The 10,662-nt window shown below is 31.7% G+C and overlaps 1 long non-coding RNA gene across 1 annotated transcript; it reads left to right on the top strand.

Moving 5' to 3' along the window:
* Window positions 1-2,292: 2,292 nt before the first annotated feature.
* On the top strand, window positions 2,293-8,419 carry LOC126702972 (uncharacterized). The gene is made up of 2 exons (XR_007647901.1): window positions 2,293-3,271; window positions 8,388-8,419. It is a non-coding gene; the product is annotated as an uncharacterized LOC126702972 (long non-coding RNA).
* The last annotated feature ends 2,243 nt before the right edge of the window (window positions 8,420-10,662 follow it).

Here is a 10,662-nt window from a genome sequence, read left to right on the forward strand (position 1 = left end):
CACCACCTACCGACAGTTATGATACAAGAAATCATTCCACCATATGTGGTCTACATTTCGTTCTGGTTATGCAATTCATTCATCACCACTAGTAATCTGGGTATGGATATATAATGATAATGATGATGATGATTGTTAGAATGTATAGTTTCGTACATATTGAATGCTCTCTCTGATTGATGGAGAAATTGGTTGCCATGCCTCCTACTCCACACAGTGATTGTGTGGACAAGAAATATTGAATGAACACGCTCGTATGGTTGCATTTAATAGACATAATATAGTGGTAAAGGGTTACATCAACATTGAAAACCTTATTTTAATTGGTTCAGAAAAGATAGGCAATCCTTCACGATAGCATAGGAACAATTTAATGTACATCTAACTTTTTTGTTTACCTGAAAATGAATGTTCCAGTACCCAATTACAAAATACCAAAACAAGTTGTATGTTTTCTGTAATTTTTTTCCTATATATTTTAGGCCATAAAGAGCTATTGCAGAGAATGATCCTTTATGGTAGATTCATAATAATAGAAGCTACTAGGAGACCCAACCTCACGAGAGGTTGGCGATTTCCTTTTCTTTTTTTTTTTTTTCTTTGATGAATTTTTTCAAAAAATAAATAAATAAAAAAACTTATATTTCTCCCCAAGAAATGATGGAAAAGGATCGCCAACCTCTCGAATATACATCTAATTTAGTTTGTTGAATCTGGCCAGAAAAGTGATTGTAAGGATATGAAAAAATCTCTTATGCGCCAGGTGCATGAGACCTGCTTTTTACAAATAAATGGGCCCCACACGTGTGTGGTCCACCTACTTGCGAGGGGCTGGTCTCATGCACCTGACGTGTGGGGCCCACTTATCTATGAGAAGAGGTCTCATGCGCTTGGCATATATATGAGATACCCGCTCATAAGAATATATAGTTTCTTAAAGATGCAACACGTTATAAATTTTAACTCATATTTTGCATTCGTTGGTAAAGTACAAATAATATTATCTTTTGTCAAATGTCAACGATTTAGTTATATGTTTGAATTTAATTGAAAAACTTAATATTATTTTACTTAAAAAATTGCACTTAAAATGATCTGAAATTAAATCGAAAAATGAAAAACAAAAATCATAAGTCAATGAGATTAATCACTATCAGAATGGCGTAAGATACCGCACAACTTTTGATCTTTTATTGTTTATTTGATAAGCTTCTTGAATCGAAGGGCAATGAGGGGCATGGGCCGCATGGCATGGCTTGCCTCACTTTTGCAACTTGCACCCCTTCCCTCTTTTAATTCTTAAATAAATTAATTAAAAGGGTTTTTTTTTTTTTTTTTTAACCTACCTAAATTTTTTTTAATATATACATATTATATATATTTAAATTCTAATGATCTTGTATAATATACATTTTTTTTTATAAGATTTATAATATACATTTTTTTAACATTATCTTTATTTTAAGTTGTACATTTTTAGAAATCTTTTCAAATTAATAAGAAATCATTTTTCTGGATCTCTTCTAAAATTAATGCAAAATTGTTAAATATTTTTTATTTATATGAAGAAAATCTTATTTGCCTGTGACTCTACGGAATTACGACATAAAAAGCAAGCCTTTCACAGGGACAAACTTAAGACCTGAATTAATACGATCACTCTTTTCTTTTTCTTTTTCTTTTTTGGGGGGGGTGGTGGGGTCATCTTATTAGTACAATTGTTGGGGATCTGCTTGATTATGGTAGCATGTTTTGCTAGTTGCTACATGCTCTGAACTTGAAATTTGCTAATGCACGCAGTTCTCTTTTATGCATTCCAACTTCCAAAGGACTTGGAATTTTGGACTGTGTGAGGTTTAATAGTTCGAAGGTCCTAATTAATGATGGGGAATGCCAATACATGTAATTTTAGTCTGGGGTTACAAAGCAGGTTTTATTAATTGAAAGACCAAGATTTAAAACCAGTAGGTCTATTCACTTTCACTTTATTTAAGCATGGACAAGAGCACCGATTGTGTAGGTCTGCTCAAGCCACAGTTGGTGCCTTGGTGGAAAAGTTGGAACTTATTAAAATGCCTTGGAGAAGGGGAAAAGAAAATATCTAATGGTGGACAAAGTTTTTTTGTTTTTTCTTTTTCTTTTTCTCTCTGTCTCTCTAAGTAATGGTGGAAAAGTATCACATTAAACATAGTGAAGTGAACCAACCCAATGTTGACTTTGCATAACAATATGATTATTTCTATTTTTTAAATCAACAAAACTTTTAATTTTGGTAAAACTGCAATGATTCAAACGCCAAAACCTTCCCAACATAATTTTACATTTTCTTGTGTACTACAGTAATTTTTTTGCCACATAGGAGTAACTTCTCTTGAAATCAATAACCTATTACAACCGTCAATAGTAAATTGCAATAACATCCGCTATGCTTGCAGAATATTCCCAACACAAAACTCTCTATAAATACGGGCCAGACCAGTTTGCCAAAACTACTATAAAGCAAAACTCTCTCTATAGTGATTTTAGAAACATGAGTGGAGGAATGGAGTCAATGAGTAGTAGACTCTCTCAAAAAATAGGCAACGGAGGAGCCAACGGAGAGCAACACACGAGGGAGTGGTGTGGGCACTTTCAGATGCCACTGCACTATCCTAGGTACACTCAAGCTGACTATGAGACCATGCCGGAGTGGAAGCTTGATTGTTTGCTTAGAGAGTATGGGCTACCAATCATTGGAGATGTTGACCATAAGAGAAAGTTTGCCATGGGATCCTTCTTGTGGCCTCATTAGTCTTCATATTTAGGGGTTGTGATGACTTTTGATGCTATTATATTTGCATGATTTTGTTATCTACCTTTAAATTTTTATCTTTTGTCTTCTGTGATGTACATTATTACATTAGACAAAGATTGAATTTCTGGGGAAGTAGCAAAAGCATACATGGAAATAGCAATCTTGAATCCATAAGTAATACTGTGGCAAGTAAAAATTAGGTATGTATATATAAATTTTAATTGCAGTATTGTGTCCTTTGTTTTGGTCTGTACCAGCTAGTAGTCTAGTATTCCCTATTTTCGGGGTAATGTCTTGGGGTTTGATGTGGGAATTTTGATATTACTTATGTATGGACTGTGAGAGTTTGATAATAGTGATATTTGAGGATTTATCCCAACTTTTCAGTTAGAACTAGCATATTCTAATAGGTGTTTTGCAATTGGAGTGGAACTTGTTTTTGTGCCTATACCAATGTAGAATGATAGGAAAGAGAAGGTTACGAAGGATGTCGCCTAATTGTATTATTATGATTATTATAGTTCCTATTCATAATCTCATTTTGGGACTACCACTTAAAATTATATAGGATTTTACTAATGTGTGCCCTTATGGCATACATTAGTAAACTATTTTAAGAAAATTTTTATGAAAAACTAAAACGTAATTAACTGTTTTGACAGTTTTTTCAATTCTTTATAAGAACTTTCCCAAAATGAATGGTTAATGTATATCCTAAGGACACACATTCACCGAACCCAATTATGTATCTGGGCCAATGAAAGCAGAAAGCATTGGAAGCACTTAATTGAAACTGGTGGTGGTTAGCAATTTGGTTGGTATTAGTAAGACGGAAGTAGGGTGTAGCCTTTAAGGGAGGAAGAATGGTAAAGCCCACCTTTGTTTCGTTTTTTATCTTTCTTCTTTTCTTGTGGTTGTTTTTGACCTTTTTCTTCAAAGTGTTTTTTTCCTTTGGAAGTGGGGAGGGAAGATCTATGTGCAGATTGCAGAACATCCAATGACTTGGTCAATCATGAAATGAATGTGACAAAACAAAAAATACAAATATACAACAAAAGCAGGTATGATCAATGTTTTGAATTTTGTTCCGTTCTGGTCGGAACCAGTGAAAAATATCGTACTGGAATGCAAACTAAAATTATTCCGCATCGGATAAAATTTTGGCCCATTCCAAGTTGTTTTGGGTGTACATTTTGGGCTTTTCTGCTTCCCTTAAAAGCAAAACCACTACCAAAAAACAATTGATCTTAACACGAGAGATGGGGAAAAAAGAGAACAAGATGAAGCAAAGTCAGTGTGAGATAAAAAAAATAAATAAATAAATAAAAATATAAGAAGATAAAAATATGAGAAGAGAAGACTGAAAAGAGCATAAAGCCACTACAGACACACGGTGGAAATGCAAAAATTCTAAGATGTGATTTTATGTAAAAATGATAAACAATCAATTATAGTCTACCACATAAAATAGTCGTGGAAAAGAGTGTGATAAAAGTTGTGCTCGTATAATAAATTTAAATGAGATGAGAAGAAAGAATAGTCAAAATTAGGTGATATGAGGAAATAAATTGAGTAAGTCACGTGAGTGAGTTTGGGAAATGGAAAAAGTAAGTGGAAGGAAACTTCTTGAAAAGTTTTTGTATACAAGTACCCTACGGGTTTGTTTATTTTATTTATTTTTTTATTTTTTTTTAAAAGCCATAAATAAATTTTTTTTATATAACAATCTACTCACTTTATTTGAGATTTTTCAAAAGAAAGCTATTAAATTTATTATTATATGTAATATATGTATTGTTAAATAAATATAAAATAGAGTTGCTCTGAACCTAATCTTTCAAGAAGTGCGAAACATGGCAAAGGACTGCACGGGTGTTTATGCAAACTATCACTCACTAGATTTTATTTTCCAAAAGTACCAAAAAAAAAATATTTATATATTTATATCTGCAATAACCTTGAAAAGGTATACTGACATAGGCCAATACTAAAGTATTCCACTCTAATGAACAAACTGAAATGAGATCCAGTATTCATAACTTTAGGTATGATAGTGTTGAGGGTTCTTTTTACACTTCTTATACCTTAGACACATGTTGTGATGTTATTAGACAACGTTTAGTCTATGCTTTTTATAAGAAGGAAGTTGGGCTTGACGCTTCGAGGAATGGGCTCCAAGATCCCATCCTGCCACTGTCAATTTGTGCACGAACATAGTGTCCAAAGTCTAGGGGACAACGCTGCAAATTATTCTCCGTTTCTACTGTAGAAGGAACATTTCTCCAGTTTTTGCCATAGAATTGACTTTTCTTAATTTTCTGTTGTGCAGTAAAGTTTTCTACACTTTTTCTACAACGTGAGTGACGTTTCTCCATTTTCTACTGTAGAAATATTTCTTCACTTCCTGTACATAAACAACTCTAAAACTCAAAGAAAATAGCAATCAAGCAAATGTTAGTTTACATGGGTTAGTGTATTCTCAAATATATACATATAAATATATATATAAATATATATATATATATATATTTGTATATATACTTATACGTATAAATATAATATATATATATATATATGGCAGAATAATGATCAGTTCGTATTAAAAGAAATGCACGTAATAACAAAGAAATAAAAGCTTCAGTAGAAAAAGTTTAGCTAGTATAACAGCTAATGCAATAAATATAATAAAAATGTGCTACAGTAGAATAACTAATACAACAAATAATAGAAGCTACTAGAAGACCCAACTCACAAGAGGTTGGCGATTTTTTTTTTTTTTTTGATAATTAAAAAAAAAAAAAAAAAAACTATATTCGAGAGGTTGTCGATCCTTTTCCATCTTTTCTTGGGAAGAAACATACATCTAATTAATTAGTTTGTTGTATCTGGCCAAAAAAGTAATTGTAAGGATATATAGTTTCGCAGTGATGCAGTACATTATAAATTCTAAATCATATTTTGCGTTGGCCGATAAAGTACAAATAATATTATCTTTGTCAAATATCAACGATCTAGTTATATGTTTAAATTTAATTAAAAATTTTAATATTATTTTACTTAAAAAATTGCACTTAAATTATCTGAAATCACACTGAAAAATAAAAAATAAAAATCATAAGTCAATGAGATTAATTACTTGCAGAATGGCGTAAGATACCGCACAACTTTTGATCTTTTATTGTTTTTTTGATAAGCTTCTAGAATCGAAGACCAATGACGGGCGTGGGCCGCATGGCATGGCTTGCCTCACTTTTGCAACTTGCACCCCTTCCCTCTTTTACTTCTTAGATAAATTAATTAAAAGGGGTGTTTTAAAAAAAAAAAATTAACCTAGCTCCCTAAAGTTTTTTATAATATATATATATATTATATATTTAAATTCTAATGATTTTGTATAATATATATATATATATATTTTTTTTAACATTATCTTTATTTTAAGTTGTACTTTTTTAGAAATCTTTTAAAATTAATAAGAAATAATTTTTCTGGACCATCTTATTAGTACAATTAATTGTTGGGGATCTGCTTGATTATGGTTGCTAGTTGCTACATGCTCTGAACTTGAAATTTGCTAATGCATGCAGTTCTCTTTTATGCATTCCAACTTCCAAAGGACTTGGAATTTTGGACTGTGTGAGGTTTAATAGTTTGAAGGTCTTAACTATTGATGGGGAATGCAAATATATGTAATTTTAGTCTGGGGATACAAAGCAGGTTTTGTTAATTGAAAGACCAAGATTTAAACTAATAGGTCTATTCACTTTCACTCTATTTAAGCATGGACAAGAGTACCGACTGTGTAGGTCTGCTCAAGCCACGGTTGGTGCCTTGGTGGAAAAGTTGGAACTTATTAAAAATTTAAAATGCCTTGGAGAAGGGGAAAAGAAAATATCTAATGGTGGACAAAGTTTTTTTGTTTTTTCTTTTTCTTTTTCTCTCTCTCTAAGTAATGATGGACAAGTATCACATTAAACATGGTGAAGTGAACCAACTCAATGTTGACTTTGCTTAAAAATATGATTATTTCTATTTTTTAAAGCAACAAAACTTTTAATTTTCTGGTAAAACACTAAAACTGCAATTATTCAAACGCCAAAAACTTCCCTAAATAATTCTACATTTTCTTGTGTACTATAGTATTTTTTTGGGGTCCGACTTGTGTCCAATGGCCAGTGGCCACTAGATCCGTTAAGACTGTGTTCAGTTTTGGACACATGTCCGAATCGCAACGTGTCCAGTAACACTTGCCACTGGACACAAGCTCCACCCATTTTTTGGCCACATAGGAGTAACTTCTCTTGGAAATCAATAAAAGCTACTACAACTGTCAATAGTAAATTGCAATAACATCCGCTATGCTTGCAGAATATTCCCAACACAAAGAGAAGGTTATGAAGGGTGTCACCTAATTGTATTTCTGGGGAAGTAGCATAAGCAAGGTTATCGATTCTGTACCGTACCGGCCAGTACGCTCGACCCCCCTATTTAGTACCGGAAAAAATACCAGCCGTACCAACATCGTACCAGCCGTACTGGCGAAATCTGGCTGTACCGGCTGGTAATTGGATACCGGATCGAAACATGAAATATACCTTTTTTTTTTTTTTTTAGTTGATGTTAGTTTAAAACTATGAATTATTTGTTCTTAATTGAAGTAATGTTTTATGGTAAACATGAATTTTTGAGGTATTGTTTTATGGTAAATAGAGATTTTGTGTGTGTATATATACATATATTAAATATATAAAATAGCGGTAAACCCGAAACAGTACACCAGTATTGACCGATATCCAAAATATATCGTACCAGTGGCCAAACCAGTACGGCCTCCGGTACGGTATTGACATCCTTGAGCATAAGCATACATGAAAGTAGCAAAAGCACCCATGAAAATAGCAATCTTGAAGTGCAACTTTGAACGTATAAAATTATGTAAATTCTTTGAGTAATAGTATTCGTTGAATGTGCAACTTTTTTTATTTATAAAAAAGTGTCATTTTATTAATTTTAAATAATAAATAATATTTTTAATTAATAAGCATACATAAATTATTTTTATATATTTTGTTGTAAGGACATAAAAGTAAATTTATACAGATTATACTTTCTATCCTCTCACTTTTCTCTCAACCAAACAAACAAGTTTTTCACCCACTTAACCAAATATAAATGAGAGTTTTGTCCTTGTGGCGACACTCAGTCATGTACATTATTACATTAGACAAAGATTGAATTTCTGGGGAAGTAGCAAAAGCATACATGAAAATAGCAATCTTGAATCCATAAGAAATACTGTGGCAAGTAAAAATTAGGTATGTATATATAAATTTTAATTGCAGTATTGTGTCCTCTGTTTTGGTCTGTACCAGCTAGTAGTCTAGTTTTCCCTATTTTCGGGGTAATGTATTGGGGTTTGATGTGGGAATTTTGATATTACTTATGTATGGACTGTGAAGAGTTTGATAATAGTGATATTTGATGATTTATCCCAATTTTTCAGTTAGAACTAGTATATTTTAATAGGTGTTTTGCAATTGGAGTGGAACTTGTTTTTGTGCCTATACCAATGTAGAATGATAGGAAAGAGAAGGTTATGAAGGGTGTCGCCTAATTGTATTATTATGATTATTATAGTTACTATTCATAATCTCCCTTTGGGACTATCACTTAAGATTACATAGGATTTTACTAATGTGTACCTTTAGGACATACATTAGTAAACCATTTTATATATTAGGTCCAATGAAAGCAGAAACATTGAAAGCGACTGAATTGAAACTAGTGGTGGTCAGTAATTTGGTTGGTATTAGTAAGACGGAAGTAGGGTGTAGCCTTTTAGGGAGGAAGAATAGTAATGCCCACCTTTCTTTTGTTTTTGTCTTTCTTCTTTTCTTGTGGTTATGTTTGACTTTTTCCGACCAAGTGTTTTTTTTTTTTTTGGGGGGGGGGGGGGGGGGTGGGTGGTGGTGAGTGGAGAGGGAAGATCTATGTGCAGACTACAGAACATCCAATGACTTGGTCAATCAAGAAATGAAAGTGACAAACAAAAAATAAAAATATACAACAAAAGTAGGTATGATCAATGTTTTGAATTTTGTTTTGAATCGGATAAAATTTGTTAAAGATTTGTATTCTATTGCATATCTGTATTCTACTGTAAATCTATATTCTACTGCAAATCACTTTTCCTTTCATTTCTTTCTTAGCCCAGGCGTAAGTCTTGGTTTTCATTTTTTTTCTCTTTTCTTTGGGCCTTTCTTGCTTTTCAGTCTTTTTGGTGGGCCTTTGGGCCTCACGTTCCGTTGGGCTTTCCTCTGATGAGCTTTTGGGGCTTACTTTTTACTGGGCTTTCTTCTTCATGGGCTTTTGGGCTTTGTTTTTCTTGGGCTTTTTCTCATTGGATTTTGGGTACGGATTTGTAAAAATGAATATCAACAGATAGTAATAAAACTACCTATTGATCCGTGCAAACCAAGTCATCAATGAAACAGAATATTTATATGATAAAAGCTATCTAGCTAGTACTCGGTTACTAGTTTATTTTGGTAAGAGAAAAATAGGTAAAAATCACTTGTGATCCCTAATATGGTATGATTTCATTTTGGTCTTTAAAAATTCAATTGTATTAATTTAATACATGGTTTGTTTGACATCATTTGGATGTTGTTCTTGTTATTATCTCACCTGTGAAAAATTTTGATGTGTCTTACAGATTGTATATATAATAATTAAATATCTAAATTATTTTTTGTAATTCATACAAGATCAGATTGCATTGTAATACTAGTCGCTAACCCGTGCTATGCACTAGAAAGTTCGACAATTTTATTTTAATATATTATACATTTTTTTCCTTATTAAGTACTAATAAATAAATAAAATTTCATACTAAACATGATATAATATTATACTCTTTCTGTCCCAAATTGTTTGACCTAGTTAGAAAAGCCCAATTATTTAGGGAAACATCATTAATTGTCTTATCTGTTTGAAAAAAGTTATAAATTTCCTAAATTACCCATAAACAAATTTATAAATAAATATATATATATATATATATATATATATTTATTTAAGAAAAACAACATATCTAGTATTGGCGCCAACTGCCAAGCAATTTTCAAAGTTATTGTAGATTTCAAATTCTATTAGTGTACTACTCTTACAATTTGTAAACCAATATTCAAATCCAAATTCTATAGCCACCAAGCCTAATACAAATTTAATCTTTATCTTTAAATCAAATTTTAATACGGTAGATTAGAAACTCTACTGGTGGCAAAACAATAGATTTTTTAATTTGAATAAAGATGGCGTGTATAATGGATTTCAAAATTTAGGTTTTCAATTTTTTTTAATTAAAAAAATGCTCTCACAAAAAAATTAAAGGCATAAAGGGAATGTTAATAAATTAATTGTGTTTGACTTTTCAAATAGAACATAATTTTGGGACATCCCAAAATGGAATACAGGCCAAACAATTTGGGATGAAGAGAGTATATGTTATCTCTAGAGTATATATGAACAAATAAATTGTTTGTTTGTTTAGACCCCTTAAACCAGATTGTTTAACCTAATTAATTAACCAAGTTGATTATTAGGTTTATTATTCAAATCTAGGTTAAACAAGCATATATCATATCATGCACAAAAGAGAAAAAGTAAATAACACAACATGATATGACGACCTAGGAAAACCAATGAAACGAACCGTTTCAAGGTAAAAACCTAGAGAGGATTTGACCTAGCTATCCTCAAGGTAAAGTAAATCCACTCTAAGAGAATTGAAGTTTTTACAATTAGATTTAACCCTAAATCTATTGCTACCTCATGTAGTAACTTATTGACATGACCACGTGCAAGGT

Source organism: Quercus robur, chromosome 10 (genome assembly GCF_932294415.1).
Source record: "Quercus robur chromosome 10, dhQueRobu3.1, whole genome shotgun sequence".
Lineage (NCBI taxonomy): Eukaryota > Viridiplantae > Streptophyta > Magnoliopsida > Fagales > Fagaceae > Quercus > Quercus robur.